General features: G+C 47.5%; 1 protein-coding gene across 2 annotated transcripts in view; it reads left to right on the forward strand.

Annotated features, from left to right (window-relative positions):
- Window positions 1–17,573, forward strand: part of prss35 (serine protease 35) — a 47,201-nt gene that overhangs the window by 23,145 nt on the left and 6,483 nt on the right. Inside the window, exon 1 of one of the 2 annotated variants that reach the window (XM_061818679.1) lies at window positions 13,906–14,227. The exons of the other annotated variant lie outside the window; for it this stretch is intronic. The gene's annotated coding sequence lies outside the window, so the exon portion shown is untranslated. Of the gene's footprint in view, window positions 1–13,905; window positions 14,228–17,573 lie in introns of those variants that run through there. 2 annotated transcript variants of the gene reach the window in all.

Consider the following 17,573-nt stretch of genomic DNA (forward strand, 5'->3'; position numbering starts at 1 on the left):
AGGTGGAAAGGTAGTAAGGCTAGAAGTTTGGGAGCAGGGTTTAAATTATTCTACCACGGAGTAGATGTGAAGAGAAATGGAGTAGGGGTTATTTTAAAGGAAGAGCTGGCTAAGAATGTCTTGGAGGTGAAAAGAGTATCAGATCAAGTGATGAGACTAAAATTTTAAATTGAGGGTGTTATGTATAATGTGGTTAGCAGCTATGTCCCACAGGTAGGATGTGACCTAGAGTTGAAAGAGAAATTCTGGAAGGAACTAGATGAAGTATGTCTGAGCCTCCTAGACAACGAGAGAGTTGTGATTGGCGCAGATTGTAATGGACATATTGGTAAAGGAAACAGGGGCGATGAAGAAATGATGGGTAAGTACGGCATCCAGGAAAGGAACTTTGAGGGACAGATGGTGGTGGACTTTGCAAAAAGGATTGAGATGGCTGTAGTGAACACTTATTTCCTGAAGAGGGAGGAACATATAGTGACCTACAAAAGCGGCGGTAGAACCACGCAGGTAGATTATATTTTGTGCAGACGATGTAATCTGAAGGAGGTTACTAACTGTAAAGTAGTGGTAGGGGAGAGTGTAGCTTGACAGCATAGGATGGTAGTATGTAGGATGATTCTGGTGGTGGGTAGGAAGATTAAGAAGACAAAGGTAGAGCAGAGAACCATGTGGTGGAAGCTGAGAAAGGAAGAATGTTGTGCGGCCTTCCGGAAAGAGGTGAGACAGGCTCTCGATGGACAACCGAAGCTCCCGGAAGACTGGACGACGACAGCCAAGGTGATCAGAGAGACAGACAGGAGAGTACTTTGGTGTGGGTCTTCTGGTAGGAAAGGGGAGAAGGAGACTTGGTGGTGGAACCCCAAAATACAGGGAGTCATACAAGGAAAGAGATTAGCGAAGAAGAAGTGGGATACTAAGAGGACTGAGGAGAGGCGAAAGGAGTACATCGAGATGCGACGTAGGGCAAAGGTAGAGGTGGCAAAGGCTAAACAAGAGGCATATGAAGACATGTACACCAGGTTGGACACGAAAGAAGGAGAAAAGGATCTCTACACAGGTTGGCCAGACACAGGGATAGAGATGGGAAGGATGTGCAGAAGGTTAGGGTGATTAAGGATAGAGATGGAAATGTGTTGACTGGTGCCGTAGGGTGGTGCTAAATAGATGGAAAGAATACTTGAGAAGTTGATGAATGAAGAAAATGAGAGAGAAGGAAGAGTTGAAGAGGCAAGAGTGAAGGACCAGGAAGTGGAAATGATTACTAAGGGGGAAGTCAGGAAGGCACTACAAAGGATGAAAAATGGAAAGGCAGTTGGTCCTGATGACATACCGGTAGAGGTATGGAAGCAATTTGGAGAGATGGCTGTGGAGTTTTTGACCAACTTATTCAACAGAATACTAGCGGCGGGCGAAAAGATGCCTGAAGAATGGAGGAAAAGTGTTCTAGTTCCCATTTTTAAGAACAAAGGGGATGTTCAGAGCTGTGGGAACTATAGAGGAATAAAGTTGATGAGCCACACAATGAAGTTATGGGAAAGAGTAGTGGAGGCTAGACTCAGGACAGAAGTAAGTATCTGCGAGCAACAGTATGGTTTCATGCCTAGAAAGAGTACCACAGATGCATTATTTGCCTTGAGGATGCTCGTGGAAAAGTACAGAGAAGGTCAGAAGGAGCTACATTGTGTCTTTGTGGATCTAGAGAAAGCCTATGACAGAGTATCAAGAGAGGAACTGTGGTACTGCATGCGTAAGTCTGGTGTGGCAGAGAAGTATGTTAAAATAGTACAGGACATGTATGATGGCAGCAGAACAATGGTGAGGTGTGCCTTAGGTGTGACAGAGGAATTTAAGGTGGAGGTGGGACTGCATCAGGGATCAGCTCTGAGCCCCTTCCTGTTTGCAGTGGTAATGGATAGGCTGACAGATGAGGTTAGACTGGAATCCCCTTGGACCATGATGTTCGCAGATGATATTGTCATATGCAGTGAAAGCAGGGAGCATGCAGAGGAACAATTGGAAAGATGGAGACATGCACTGGAAAGGAGAGGAATGAAGATTAGCCGAAGTAAAACAGAATATATGTGCGTGAATGAGAAAAGTAGAGGGGGAAGAGTGAGGCTACAGGGAGAAGAGATAGCGAGGGTGGACGACTTCAAATACTTGGGGTCAACAATACAGAGCAATGGAGAGTGTGGTCAGGAAGTGAAGAAACGGGTCCAAGCAGGTTGGAACAGCTGGCGAAAGGTGTCTGGTGTGTTATGTGACAGAAGAGTGTCTGCTAGGATGAAGGGCAAAGTTTACAAAACAGTGGTGAGGCCGGCCATGATGTATGGATTAGAGACGGTGGCACTGAAGAAACAACAGGAAGCAGAACTGGAGGTAGCATAAATGAAGTTGCTGAGGTTCTCGCTCGGAGTGACCAGGTTGGATAGGATTAGAAATGAGCTCATTAGAGGGACAGCCAAAGCTGGATGTTTTGGAGACAAGATTCGAGAGAGCAGACTTCGATGGTTTGGACATGTTCAGAGGCGAGAGAGTGAATATATTGGTAGAAGGATGCTGAGGATGGAGCTCCCAGGCAAAAGAGCAAGAGGAAGACCAAAGAGAAGGTTTATGGATGTGGTGAGGGAAGACATGAGTGAGGGCAGTTGGGGTTAGAGAGGAAGATGCAGAAGATAGGCTAAGATGGCAAAAGATGACACGCTGTGGCGACCCCTAACGGGACAAGCCGAAAGGAAAAGAAGAAGAAGAAGAAGAATGTTCTCAATCACACATGAAGGGATAATGACAATTAGGAGAAGAAGATTTGAGTTTACATCTAAGATCCTTAAAAATGTTTGCAAGTCCGAGTAATAATACCTTTTAGTGTTGTATGAGTCCGTCATGGTGTAGTGGGCCCTTTATCCGATTGACACTCTGTGAGTATGGAAGTCACTTCCCACACAGTGATGGTGTAAGTTTGAGTGTACATGATTATCTGTCTCAATATATGCACCCTGTGATTGCAACTAGTCCAGGGTGTAGCAAATCAGCTGAAATTGGCTTCAACTGTTTGCAAATCTGAGCAGGATAAGCAGTATAGAAAATTGATGCCAGGCTGTTCTATTATAAATGAATAAAGCTCACTGGTAATTAATGACTTTTACAAGGAGATGTAAGGATCATACTGCTGTGAAAATTAACCTCAGCTAAATATCTGTGCCAAAAAATGTGGCCAAAAAATGTTGGTATTCATTTTTTTTAGTTGCTTGGTGGATTGGATGCTTGCACTTTTACACAGTAAGAAAGAAAAACAACAGAATAACATTACACTTTATCTATTTTGCACTGCCGGGGGACCTCATCTACTCTTCTCTCCATCGTGCTGCCCCTGAGGCCTGAATTTTCACATTTTGTTATGGGATAGTGTCACATTCCTCAGCTGCTTATCCTCATGAGGGTTGCTGGAGTGCTGGAGCATATCCCAGATGTCATTGGGCAGGAGGCAGGGTACACCCTGAACTGGTTGCCAGCCAATTGCAGGGCACATGGAGACGGACAACATTCACATTCACAATCACACCTTGGGGCAATTTAGAGTGTCCGATTAATGTTGCATGTTTTTTGGGATGCCCAGAATCTTCTTCTTTTCCTTTCGGCTTGTCCCGTTAGGGGTCGCCACAGCGTGTCATCTTTTGCCATCTTAGCCTATCTCCTGCATCTTCCTCTCTAACCCCAACTGCCCTCATGTCTTCCCTCACCACATCCATAAACCTTCTCTTTGGTCTTCCTCTCGCTCTTTTGCCTGGGAGCTCCATCCTCAGCATCCTTCTACCAATATACTCACTCTCTCGCCTCTGAACATGTCCAAACCATCGAAGTCTGCTCTCTCGAATCTTGTCTCCAAAACATCCAGCTTTGGCTGTCCCTCTAATGAGCTCATTTCTAATCCTATCCAACCTGGTCACTCCGAGCGAGAACCTCAACGTCTTCATTTCTGCCACCTCCAGTTCAGCTTCCTGTTGTTTCTTCAGTGCCACCGTCTCTAATCCGTACATCATGGCCGGCCTCACCACTGTTTTGTAAACTTTGCCCTTCATCCTAGCAGACACTCTTCTGTCACATAACACACCAGACACCTTTCGCCAGCTGTTCCAACCTGCTTGGACCCGTTTCTTCACTTCCTGACCACACTCTCCATTGCTCTGTATTGTTGACCCCAAGTATTTGAAGTCGTCCACCCTCGCTATCTCTTCTCCCTGTAGCCTCACTCTTCCCCCTCCACTTTTCTCATTCACGCACATATATTCTGTTTTACTCCGGCTAATCTTCATTCCTCTCCTTTCCAGTGCATGTCTCCATCTTTCCAATTGTTCCTCTGCATGCTCCCTGCTTTCACTGTATATGACAATATCATCTGCGAACATCATGGTCCAAGGGGATTCCAGTCTAACCTCATCTGTCAGCCTATCCATTACCACTGCAAACAGGAAGGGGCTCAGAGCTGATCCCTGATGCAGTCCCACCTCCACCTTAAATTCCTCTGTCACACCTAAGGCACACCTCACCATTGTTCTGCTGCCATCATACATGTCCTGTACTATTTTAACATACTTATCTGCCACACTAGACTTACGCATGCAGTACCACAGTTCCTCTCTTGGTACTCTGTCATAGGCTTTCTCTAGATCCACAAAGACACAATGTAGCTCCTTCTGACCTTCTCTGTACTTTTGCACGAGCATCCTCAAGGCAAATAATGCATCTGTGGTACTCTTTCTAGGCATGAAACCATACTGTTGCTCGCAGATACTTACTTCTGTCCTGAGTCTAGCCTCCACTACTCTTTCCCATAACTTCATTGTGTGGCTCATCAACTTTATTCCTCTATAGTTCCCACAGCTCTGAACACCCAGAATGCCCAGAGAAAACCCACGCAGGCAAGGGGAGAACATGCAAACTCCACACAAGTGGGGCCGGGAGTGAACCCGGGTTCTCAGAATTGTGAGGCCAACCGTTTACAGCTGTGCGACTGTGCCACCTCTTCCATCACATATCCTTTTCAAATATTTAGTTTCTGATTCGATATAAAAACAACACATTTTCATGACAACACATACTATAGATAACTTTTCAATCAGTGAGAAAATTCCTCAGTCCTTATATGAGCCAAAAATGAACCTCATCCAATCAACATAATTCTTCCACTACATGGAGCAATTATCCTTGACAATTTAAGTATGAACATTTCAGGAGGGCCTGACAAATTATTTCCAAAGCCAAATCATATTACTCTTACAATATAAGGATGTCACCACACTTGTATGAGATAGCGTTGAATATTTTTTTGTATCCTTTACACTGGAAGGGGCATGGAGGGCGACTGGTAAGAGCATCTGCCACACAGTTCTGAGGACCAGGGTTCAAATCCTGGCCCCAACTCTGTTGAGTTTGCATGTTCTCCCCATACCAGCATGGGTTCTTCCCTCTTTTCTTGATGTCTGGGAAACTAAAATTTTAATTTATTGATCACACTGCGCATGACATCAAACACGTTTTCTACAATCTGAGATTGAAAGTGAAGAAACAGCTGATAGTTTGTCCAGTGGCTCGTAACCTGTTGTTTGTACAGAGGGAAAGATTCAATTCCCATTTTTTCTGTCTTTTCTTGTCTGCCTGCTCCCATCTCTCTCTCTCTCTCTCTCTCACCGTAGGAAAGCAATTCCAGTCTAATAGCGCTGATATGAATTGTTGAGATATTGCTTGAGCACATTTTTTTACCTTCTGAAATTTCCTGATTTTGTGGGCAGGGATAAAACACACTCCTTTGATGTCACGGAGATGGAGCGTACACTTTCGAGCCTGACACCAGAGACAAAATTGTACAACTCCACATGGCTGGAAAGGGCTACGGAGAAATTACCAAGCAGCTTGGTGAAAAAAGGTCCACTGTTGGAGCAATCATTAGAAATGGAAGAAGCTAAACATGACGGTCGATCTCAATCGTAGTGGAGCCTCATGCAAGATATCACCTCGTGGGGTCTCTATGATCCTTATAAAGGTCAATGACCTGAAAAGAGCTAGGACCACCATTTCCTTGATGATTGTTGGCAATACACTAAGACGTCATTGTTTGGAATCATGCTTGGCACGGAAGGTTCCCCTGCTTAAACCAGCACATGTCAAGGCCCGTCTTAAGTCTGCCAATTACCATTTGGATGATACAGACCAAAATGGAACTTTTTGGTCATGATTCCAGTCACCGCGTTTGAAGGAAGATGAATGATGAGTTCCATCCCAAGGACACCATCCCTACTGTGAAACATGGGGGTGGTAGCATCATGGTTTGAGGGTGTTTTTCTGCACATGGGACAGGACGACTGCACTGTATTAAGGAGAGGATGACCATGGCCATGTATTGTGAGATTTTGGGGAGCAACCGCTTTGCCTCAGTCAGAACATTGAAGATGGGTCGTGACTGGGTCTTTCAACATGACAATGACCCGAAGCACACAGCCAGGAAAACCAAGGAGTGGCTCCGTAAGAAGCGTATCAAGGTTCTCTCCAGACTTAAACCCAATAGAAAATCTTTGGAGGGAGCTGAATGTCATGATCCGGGGCTCAAGGGTGGACCCAAATGCACGACTCCAGAGACAGCAGACAGTACAGAGGAAACCTTTATTCGGTCCGAGGTCTGAGATCAGGTAGACAGTCCAAACAATTCGTAGTACCAGTACGAATGGGCTTACGAGGGTGGTCAATGAACAGGCGTGGGTCGGTGCACGGAGGTCAGAAGTCGAGAAAGCAGGAGTGCGGGAACGAGGCATGAAGAGCAACAATCTAGCAGAGTAATAGTCGTCCCCCGGGTCCTATATGTACTGGGTCTAATCAAAGGTCATGAGGCGCAGGTGTGCACCTTCAGATTAGCTGGCCACGCCCAGTCCTGGCTGGAATCCAGGAGCATGACAGAACCCCCCCCTCAACGGCCGGCTCTGGACGGCCCAGAAGCATCAGGGTGAGCCGCGAGAAAGTCCCTGATGAGGGAGTGGTCCACGACGTAGCGGGAGGGGATCCAAGAGCGCTCCTCCGGGCCATATCCCTCCCAGTCCACCAGGTACTGGACCCCCCTTCCTCTGCGACGGGAAGACAGCAACCGGCGCACAGTATACACCAACCCACCGTCGACCATGCGGGGGGGCGGGGGGGATTTGAGCGGAGGAGCTAGCGACGACGTGCGATTTGGGCGAAGTCTGCTGACGTGGAACGTAGGGTGCACCCTCATCGACCTGGGCAGTTTCAACGAGACGGCGACCAGGTTAATAACTTTGGAAACTGGGAACGGGCCAACGAACCTGGGAGCAAGTTTGCGGGATTCCGTCTGCAGCGGGAGATCTTTGGTGGAGAGCCACACTCGCTGTCCCACTCTGAGCTCTGGTGCGGCCCTTCTCTTGCGGTCTGCTGCGGCCTTGTAGGCGCTGCTCATGCGCAGCAGTGTCCTCCGAGCTGCTTCCCAGGTCCGTTTGCAGCGTCGCACCACGGCCAGGGCTGACGGAACTGCGGAGTCTGTGACCAGTGGAGGAAACAGGGACGGAGGGTAGCCATGCACGACATGGAGTGGAGCCATACCTGTTGAAGCGGAGGGTAGAGAATTGTGGGCATACTCCACCCACTTGATGTGCTGGCTCCACGTGCTCTGGTCCCTGGGTGCCAGACATCGAAGACCGGTCTCTAATTCCTGGTTAATCCTCTCAGTCTGGCCATTAAACTCTGGGTGATGACCCGATGTCCGACTTGCTGAAGCGCCGATGAGGTTGCAGAACTCCTTCCAGAAACGGGTGCTGAATTGCGGACCCCTGTCCGAAACGATGTCCTGGGGAAGGCCGTGGTAACGGACGACCTCGTCTAATACCAACTGGGCTGTCTGCTTGGCCGACGGGATCTTCGGAAGCGGCACAAAGTGGACCATCTTGGAAAAACGGTCCACTACGGACAGCACCACTGTGTTCCCTTGTGAAGGCGGCAGGCCGGTGACGAAGTCCAGCGCGATGTGTGACCACGGACGAAAGGGGATGGACAGGGGTTGCAACTCACCAACAGGCCGTAGGCGGGAAGTCTTATTGGCAGCACACACCGGGCAGGCGTTGACAAACTCCCTTACGTCCTTGCTGAGGTTAGGCCACCAGAACCTTTGTTCGACCACTGAACGTGTCTTCGCTATACCCGGGTGGCAGACCGTCTTGTTGATATGGACCCAGTTGATGACGTCTCCCCGCAGAGATGGGATGACGAAAAGGCGGCCCGACGGACAATCCGTGGGTGGCGGTGTCTCTCCCAAGGCCTCCTTCACCCGCGACTCGATCGCCCAGGTGAAACCGGCCACGAAGCACCCCGCTGGCAGGATAGTAGCGGCGTCTGAATCCGTGCGACCTCCCTCGTGGATCCGCGAGAGTGCATCCGGCTTGCCGTTTTTGGAGCCTCGACGGAAAAACACCTTAAGGTGGAAGCGGGTGAAAAATAGGGCCCACCTGGCCTGACGGGCGTTCAACCTCTTCGCAGACTTCAGGTATTCAAGGTTCTTATGGTCCGTGAAGACAACGAACGGTACTTGCGAGCCCTCCAGCCAGTGCCGCCACTCCTCCAACGCGCTCTTGACCGCCAGCAGTTCCCTATCTCCCACGTCGTAGTTCCTCTCTGCCGGGGTCAACTTTCTAGACAGGAACGCGCACGGGTGGATCCTTCCATCCCTGGGACTCCTCTGCGACAAGACTGCTCCGATTCCTGAATTCGATGCATCCACCTCCACCACAAACTGGTTATCTGGGTCCGGAATAATGAGAACGGGCGCAGTAGTGAAACTTGCCTTTAGCCTGCTGAAGGCCTCCTGGCAGGTCCCGGACCAGTCGAAGGGGGTATGTGGTGAGGTGAGCGAATGCAGAGGAGCGGCCACGGAACTGAAGTTCCTTATGAATTTCCTATAGAAATTGGCAAATCCCAAAAACCTCTGCACGTCCCTCCTGTTGGTGGGGGTAGGCCACCGCAGCACCGCGTCGACCTTCCCGGCATCCATCCATATCTCTCCCTCAGCCAGGACGAAGCCCAGGAAGGACACGGATGCCTGATGGAACTCACACTTATCCATATTCACGTATAATTGGTGCTGCTGCAGACGCCGGAGCACCTCTCTGACTTGTTGAATGTGAGAGGTTAGGTCTGCTGAAAAGATGAGAATGTCATCCAGGTAAACAAAGACAGATCTGTTCAGGAACTCCCGAAGCACGTCGTTAATGAAGTTCTGAAAGACGGCCGGAGCGTTTGTCAGTCCAAAGGGCATCACAAGATACTCATAGTGCCCTGTGGGGGTGTTGAACGCCGTCTTCCACTCATCCCCTTCCCGAATCCGCACCAGATGGTAAGCGCTGCGCAAGTCGAGCTTGGTGAAGATCCGGGCTCCCTGGAGGAGTTCGAATGCTGTAGAGATAAGCGGCAAAGGGTACCTGTTCTTGACTGTGATGTCGTTCAGTCCTCGGTAGTCGATGCAGGGTCGCAGCGTGGAGTCCTTCTTCTTGACAAAAAAAAAACCCGCACCGGCTGGTGAGGATGAGGGGCGAATGAGTCCGGCTGCCAGCGAGTCCTCGATGTAGTCCCTCATGGCTTGATGCTCTGGTCCTGTTAAAGAGAACAGTTTCCCTCTGGGAGGAGAGGTGCCTGGCAGGAGTTCAATCGCGCAGTCGTATGACCGATGTGGCGGCAGAGACTTTGCTTTTGATTCAGAGAAGACCTCCCGTAGGTCATGGTAGCAGGAGGGCACTGCGGTCAGGTCCAGGGCGGTACTAGGTTCTGTTAGCCGAACCGGCGCAACTTGAATACCCCTGTCTCTCCGGACAGCGAAACAGCGACTGAGACAGTCCTCTCCCCAAGTCTTGATCTGACCCGTGGTCCAATCTATGTGCGGATTATGTTCTTTGAGCCACGGGCTGCCCAAGATGATGTCGCTACTACGTGCGTCAAAGACATGAAAGCTAATACGCTCCGAGTGAGCGTCCGGAAAGCTCATACGTAGCGTCTGAGTGCAATGTGTAACCCGACAAAGGAACTTGCCGTTGGCGGCATAGGCGTGATGAAACCGTTGCGTGGGGAAGGTTGCTGCCCCCAGCTCCTCGACCATGCAGGGATTTATCAGGTTAGCTTCCGACCCAGAATCTATGAAAGCCGTCACAGTGCATGAACGGGAGTCCGTTCCCAAGGTGAGGTGAAGAAGGGACCTTCCTGACCCCGCCGCGGTGTACCGCACACTCACCGGAGCAGAGATCCTGATGTCAGAGTGCCCTGGTCGAGTCGGGCAGCGGGCGATCAAGTGTCCCAAACGCCCGCAGTAAAAACAGCGTCCCTCTCGTCGCCGACGTAAGCGCTCCTCCGCTGAGCCGCCAAGACCCTCCACTTGCATGGATTCCGATGAAGCTGACAACACGGGTGGCCGGGAAGCGGAAGCAACCGGACTGCGACTCTCCCTCTCCTCCTCCCTCAGGCCCTCCATCTGTCTCTGCACGGTGAGGCGCTGGTCCACCTTGAGGGCCAATGCGATGAGGGAGTTAAGCGAAGGCGGAAGATCCATGGCCACGAGGTGACCACGGATCTGTGGGGACAGTCCCTCGTAAAACACGTCATGGAGGGCTTCCTCATTCCAGCGGCTCTTGGCAGCCCGAATCCGGAACTCAATGGCGTAGTCGGACACGCGGCGACGTCCCTGGCGAATTGTCATGAGCGAGGACGCCGCCTGGCGTTCCGGAGCCGCGTACTGGAACACCTGGGTGAGCGCGCAGACGAAGCTCGCCCATGAGCGGCAGGTCTCCGAGTTACGGCTCCACTCGGCGGTGGCCCATGCCTCCGCCCTCCCTGTCATGTAGGAAATGACGAAGGCGATCCGGGAGCGGTCCGTGGGAAAGGCGGACGCTTGCAGCTCAAAGTGGAGATCGCACTGCGCCAGGAAGGGCTTGACGTTACCGGCGTCGCCTGAGAACCGCTCTGGTCGCGAGAGCGGAGTGATGGTGGAACGGAAAGGCATAGAAGCAGCCGCGCTAGCTTGGGAGGCTAGCCACGGTTCCAGCTGGGTGCAGAGCTCCTGGATCTGGTGAGTCATACCCTGGAGAGCAGCCTCTTGCTCACCCAGGCGTTTGCCCTGCACTTGCAGCGCACGGCGAATGGCTTCAGAGTCGGCTGGGTCCATGTTGTGGCTAGATCGTTCTGTCACGATGCGGGGCTCAAGGGTGGACCCAAATGCACGACTCCAGAGACAGCAGACAGTACAGAGGAAACCTTTATTCGGTCCGAGGTCTGAGATCAGGTAGACAATCCAAACAATTCGTAGTACCAGTACGAATGGGCTTACGAGGGTGGTCAATGAACAGGCGTGGGTCGGTGCATGGAGGTCAGAAGTCGAGAAAGCAGGAGTGCGGGAACGAGGCATGAAGAGCAACAATCTAGCAGAGTAATAGTCGTCCCCCGGGTCCTATATGTACTGGGTCTAATCAAAGGTCATGAGGCGCAGGTGTGCACCTTCAGATTAGCTGGCCACGCCCAGGCCTGGCTGGAATCCAGGAGCATGACACTGAAACTCCGTGTTTCTCAGGGACATCCCAGAAACCTCTCATCTAGAGAAGATTTGTGTGGAGGAATGGGCCAAAATCCCTCCTGCAGTGTGTGCAAACCTGGTGAACAACTACAGGAAACGTTTGACCTATGTAATTGCAAACAAAGGCTACTGTACCAAATATTAACATTGTTTTTCTTAGTTGTTCAAATACTTTTTTGCAGCTGTATCACACAAATAAATCATAAAAAAAAATCATACATTGTGATTTCTGGATTTTTCTTTCAAGTTTATCTCTCTCACAGTGGACATGCACCTTCGATGAATATTTCAGACCCTTCCATGATTTCTAAGTGGGAGAACTTGCAATATAGCAGGGTGTTCAAATACTTATTTTCTTCACTGTATATGTACTGTAAATTCAAGTGCGCACAGAAGACACAGACAGAATGAAGACCACGGTGCTCTATAGTTTAATCGTAATGTGCACGCCCAGATGTGGTCAACACCCTCATGGACAATGATCTCCATCATGAGTTTTAACATCAGGTGTGCATGGCCACCCAAGTCTTCATGACCACTTCCTCTCGCTAACATTTGCACGCAGACAGAAGCACTCACACTATCATCAGTGGTGGAATATTATTAACAGATGGCTTATAAATATGGAGCCAAGTAAAGGATTCTATATAGGTCAGTTTGTAATACCAATGACATCATTGGAGTCTCTGATTTTGTGTTGTGCCAGATGGCCTCATGCGCCTCAAGTTTTTCATCCTCGTTTTCTTTCTGATTGAAACATTTAATATTGCAAAGACCAAATCAAAGCAGTGTTTGGGGATCTGAAGTTTGCTGACCGCCATGGCATCCTCATATTTAGACAATGGAGACAGAAACAGATGTGCAATATGTCAGTCATGCTTCACCTTGTAAAATATCACAAAATACTTTTTTTTAGCTGAACTAATTTGAGACAAGACAAACCCCTTTTCTCTCATGAGGAAAAAAAACATTTGAAAATTCCTTGATTATCATTATTTATTCTGGAAATAATATAGGGCAGGAAGGTGTGTTAATGATTAACACATCTACCTTACAGTGTGATTTGGGGTTTGGATCTCAATTTTGTAGTTTGCATGAACAGCCTTTGCTTGTGTGGCTTTTCTGCCTATAAACTATTCCCAAATCCTGCATGTTTCGTTAACTGAAGACACACTCTTGTCTGCATGTAGGAATGTGAATTTCAGTGTCTGTTTGCCTCTCCTTTCCCCAGTGATGTCCAGGATGTTACCAACTATATTGCGTTGCATCGTTCAGACCCTACAATTGTGATTTATTAAAAGATCATTTTAAATGGGTTTTGTAACACACAGGCAAGTTCAAATTTAGAGCTGCATACCTTCATTATAGTAGCTTGTTGTGACTCAACATGTTGTTGCAGCAGCAAGGAGTTGAGGCAGGATAATTCAGAGAAAGAAGAGAAGCCCCTTTTGTGTAGCACAGCACCACATTTTGACCTTTTTATCCATCCATTATCCAACCTGTTTATCCTCACAAGGGTCACGGGACAGCCTCTCCCAGCTAGCTTCGGGCAAAAGGCGTACTACACCCTTAACTGTTTGCCAGTCAGTCGGTCAGTCAGTCAGTCACAGGGCAGATATCAACACCATCACTGAGCGGGAATCACTACCACGCTTCCCGCACCAAAGGCAGGCGTGTGTACCATTACGCCATCAGTGACGCTTATTTTTACCTTTTAACATTCATTATTCCCACAGAGAAGAGAAACGATGCCTTCGAGTGTTGTTAAATGCTTTGTTTGTTTGTATTGCTACTTCATATGCTTATTGAAGGAGCAGTTGTTTGAACTTTGATTTGTCAGTTTCATAGTAAACTGGAATTGGGATTTGAAGCATGAGTGCTTGCCTCCTACTATATGACCATTGCTTCTTGTTTGTGTTTTTTTTAAGCCTTCAAACAAGTACTTAAACTACAAATTGAAAATTATTAGTGGGCCGTAATAAATTGCGCTTCTTACTTTCTGAGCGCCTGCCGTAAATAAAATTGGGAATCCTCTGCGGTATGTCAGTGTAGACTGAATGGGAGACTGTTTCTGTCCTCACAATCGTTTCTCTACATTTAGGAGACAAAGTGTTGCAGTAATTTAGAATGTAGGAATTTGGATTGCTATTGTTGTGGAACCAGTGGAACTAATTCCTGGGGAGTTTCAGTGATACATTGAGCCTTGATTATGCTCCTGTTTTGAACAGGCCGCACACCGTCATGTCTCCTGCTGAATACAAGGCTGGGACTTGCTTGGACCCCTTGCTCTAAACTCCACCCACATGTCACCAGAAGGCTTTGTCACCAGAGAGAGAAAGAGAGAGAGAGAGAGGAAGACAGAGAGAGAGAGAGAAGGTCTTTTTCAGATTGTGTTTGGCTCCCCTCCTCCTGCCTCCCTCTTCAGCATCAAGTGCTTTCACCCTTCTCTCCAGCCACTTAGAAGGAGCAATGAGGAGAGAAGAGCTGTCGCCCTGCTGATGCCAGGACATCTGGGATGCAGTGATAACATTTATTTTCAAATGACATTATTTGTGCATTCTTAGGAAAAACAAACAAGATACTGCGGAATTGCCATATCCATCAATCGGATGCAAGCAGGTAGGACTCGTATTTCATTTTGGCCCTTGTGAAGGAGCTTATCTATTTACTTTGGTTGGTTTGTTTAGATTGTGTTTAAATCAGTCCGTTGTTTTCATTTGCACTACTTTCATGTACAGTAATTTGAATCTTTTCAAATGGGAAAGTTTTCAACTAGAGATATAATCCCTCTGTAGCCATGAGAAGCAAATCAATAGTTATTTACAGAGAACATTTCTTATGTCTTGCATTACGTTATAAAAATTATATGACAATTAATCAATGCTTCACAACAATGCAAATAAACTGTGGCATCTTGCAAGTGTTTATATGGCCTATGTTTGTCATCGTAAAACTGAATTTCAACCATCTTGTAAAAACGACCTCGTAGTTAAAGATGGTAAATCATGTAAAAAGAGAAGTGGTCACAGCGGTTCAAATAATCTTTTGTATTCAATGTGTTGTGTCTTTTGAGAAGCTTGAAGACATTTGCGCCCCCTGTCGGTCATCAAGTGTGCACGGTGGCATGCAAGCTTGAGGGCACAAAGCTGCTCAGCTTACTTGTGTGGAAAAGAAATGAACCCAAATGTGACTACGTGTGACTAAGAGCCATGGTGGCACTACATCAGTCACAAATTTTACGTTGTTGCAGCTTTTCCAGTGTTTTTTTCTTTTTTTCCTGTGATTCTGGCCAAGGGTGTGTGAAGTTGAGCAGAGACCAAAGGTCATTTTAGTCTCAATTATTAGAACTCTTGTGGGGCTTATTTTATTATTCTTTGTTTTTGGCAGGTTATCTTGGACCTACTTTAAAAGGCTCTGTGCTTCACTTCAGCCAAGTTTTCAAGTTGGAATCATTTTATTTTCACAATTTCTTCTATTCCTGTATATACAAGGGTTGTCATTCATGTTCAGTAAAATTGTGAAAATATTAAAGGTGGCTAAATAAGGAATTAAGACCGTCATTATCATAAAATTGGTCTCCTACGTGATTTATTTTTATATAGCTTACACGACCGTCAACTATGTCAAACTGTTATCAGTAGGCTTTATGGGTGTTTGGACAGTGAAGGTGCAATCCATGGAACGGATTAAATCTATTTCATGTACTTTTAATGGGTTAAAAAAAACAATTGGAGGTTCTGCACTGCATTCAAAGAAGCGTGAAGATTATTTGGGTATATTTGTATACATTGCATCCCATCAATGAATGAGGAAGCGCTGATGCTGAGTGGCAGCTCGCAAACTGCACTTCCATGTAATTGAAAAGGAATGCGTCTTTGGAAACTGCCTGCTAGCTTGCCCCTCTCCCAGCTCACCCGAACTCACACCACACCGCACACTACCGGAGGTTTATCCTCCAGCTGGAAAGAACAAATATCAGACTGTCTGCAGCAGCATCCAAACGACTTTCTCCTCGCGTGTTTGAAAGTTGTCTGCGTGACTTCATGACCACAGCGGAGCTGATGAAATGATATTTTCCGACTTTGCAGTTAAGCTCGGCTGGATGGCGTTAAGTGCATTAACGTGGATCCAAAATGGCCTTTTCGTTATTGGGTTATCAGGAACACGGTTCTATCGATGCCATACCAAGAAGCTTAAACGCGCATGCTGCTGCACATGTGTCATGTCATTTATTGACACGGGAGAATAGGGGTAGTGTACTGAGGAAACCAGATGTGGTCACAACTAAAAGAGAAGGTTAACCATTGTGGCAAACCTCCAAGCCACTGTCTTGAGCTCATTCTGAGAATCTCGGTTCATCCTTACCTCAATGTTAACCGCAGCTGTGACTCAAAACGACATAAATTTCCTAACCATGGAGCTGATGCAACAACTGAGCAAGTGGCCAGTGTATCCATAGACTGTGAATAATGGTTAGCAATCATCTTGTGCAGACTTGCAGAAAACTTGGAGAAATGGTGAACGACCATAATGGCTGCATGTGGAGCTACAGGAGGCTTTGTGGAACTCTGGTACACACCGCCTCCCTCTGGCCACGAATGCAGCTGAGTTAAAGGCCTCCAATTTTGGAGTGGGAAAGCCAAGTTATACAGTCACATTTCAAGAAATTTAAGGTGAACAGGATATTGTTGGCAATGCAGGTATAATTCCCAGCCAAGTTGAATTTTGTATTAAAGAGTCCCCCATTTCCCTATTTTTCAAAGTCCATTATTAAACTATTGTTTTTTCTGGCAGATGCACTCATAGACTAAAACATATTTGTATTGTGTTTAGTTTGACTTAGAAGGAATGTAGATGACCAAAGAGGATCTGCTGACCTAAGCATGGAAAACACTCCCAAATAGTGGTGTTAAAAAAATCTAATAACAACTAAGAACTAATAAAACTGTCCAATATCAAGGGACAACAACCAAACCTGTGTAGACAGTGATAGAGGAAATGGATGCATTGAAATCAACCATATGAAACAACGTTAACTGTCAATGGGACAAGTGAGGGCAGACAAATTCAGGTACAGTAACTGACTGTCTTCTTTTCCTTTCGGCTTGTCCCGTTAGGGATCCCCACAGCGTGTCATCTTTTGCCATCTTAGCCTATCTCCTGCATCTTCCTCTCGAACCCCAACTGCCCTCATGTCTTCCCTCACCACATCCATAAACCTTCTCTTTGGTCTTCCTCTCGCCCTTTTGCCTGGGAGCTCCATCCTCAGCATCCTTCTACCAATATGCTCACTCTCTTGCCTCTGGACATGTCCAAACCATTGAAGTCTGCTCTCTCGAACCTTGTCTCCAAAACATCCAACTTTGGCTGTCCCTCTAATGAACCGATTTCTAATCCTATCCAACCTGCTCAATCCGAGTGAGAACCTCAACATCTTCATTTCTGCTACTTCAAGTTTTGCTTCTTGTTGTTTCTTCAGAGCCACTGTCTCTACTCTGTAAAACATGGCCGACCTCACCACTGTTTTATAACCTTTGCCCTTCATCCGAGCGGAGACTCTTCTGTCACGTAACACACCAGACACCTTCCGCCAGCTGTTCCACCCTGCTTGGACCCGTTTGTTCACTTCCTTACCACACTCACCATTCCTCTCTATTGTTGACGCCAAGTATTTGAAGTCATCCACCCTCACTATCTCTTCTCTCTGGAGCCTCACTCATCCCCCTCCACCCCTCTCATTCATACAGATATATTCTGTTTTCCTTCGGCTAATCTTCATTCCTCTCCTTTCCAGTGCATGTCTCCATCTTTCTAATTGTTCCTCCACCTGCTCCCTGCTTTCACTGCATATCACAATATCATATGCGAACATCATGGTCCATGGGGATTGCAGTCTAACCTCATCTGTCAGCCTATCCATTACCACAAATAAACAGGAAGGGGCTCAGAGCTGATCTCTGATACA

This window comes from Syngnathoides biaculeatus, chromosome 5 (assembly GCF_019802595.1).
Source record: "Syngnathoides biaculeatus isolate LvHL_M chromosome 5, ASM1980259v1, whole genome shotgun sequence".
NCBI lineage: Eukaryota > Metazoa > Chordata > Actinopteri > Syngnathiformes > Syngnathidae > Syngnathoides > Syngnathoides biaculeatus.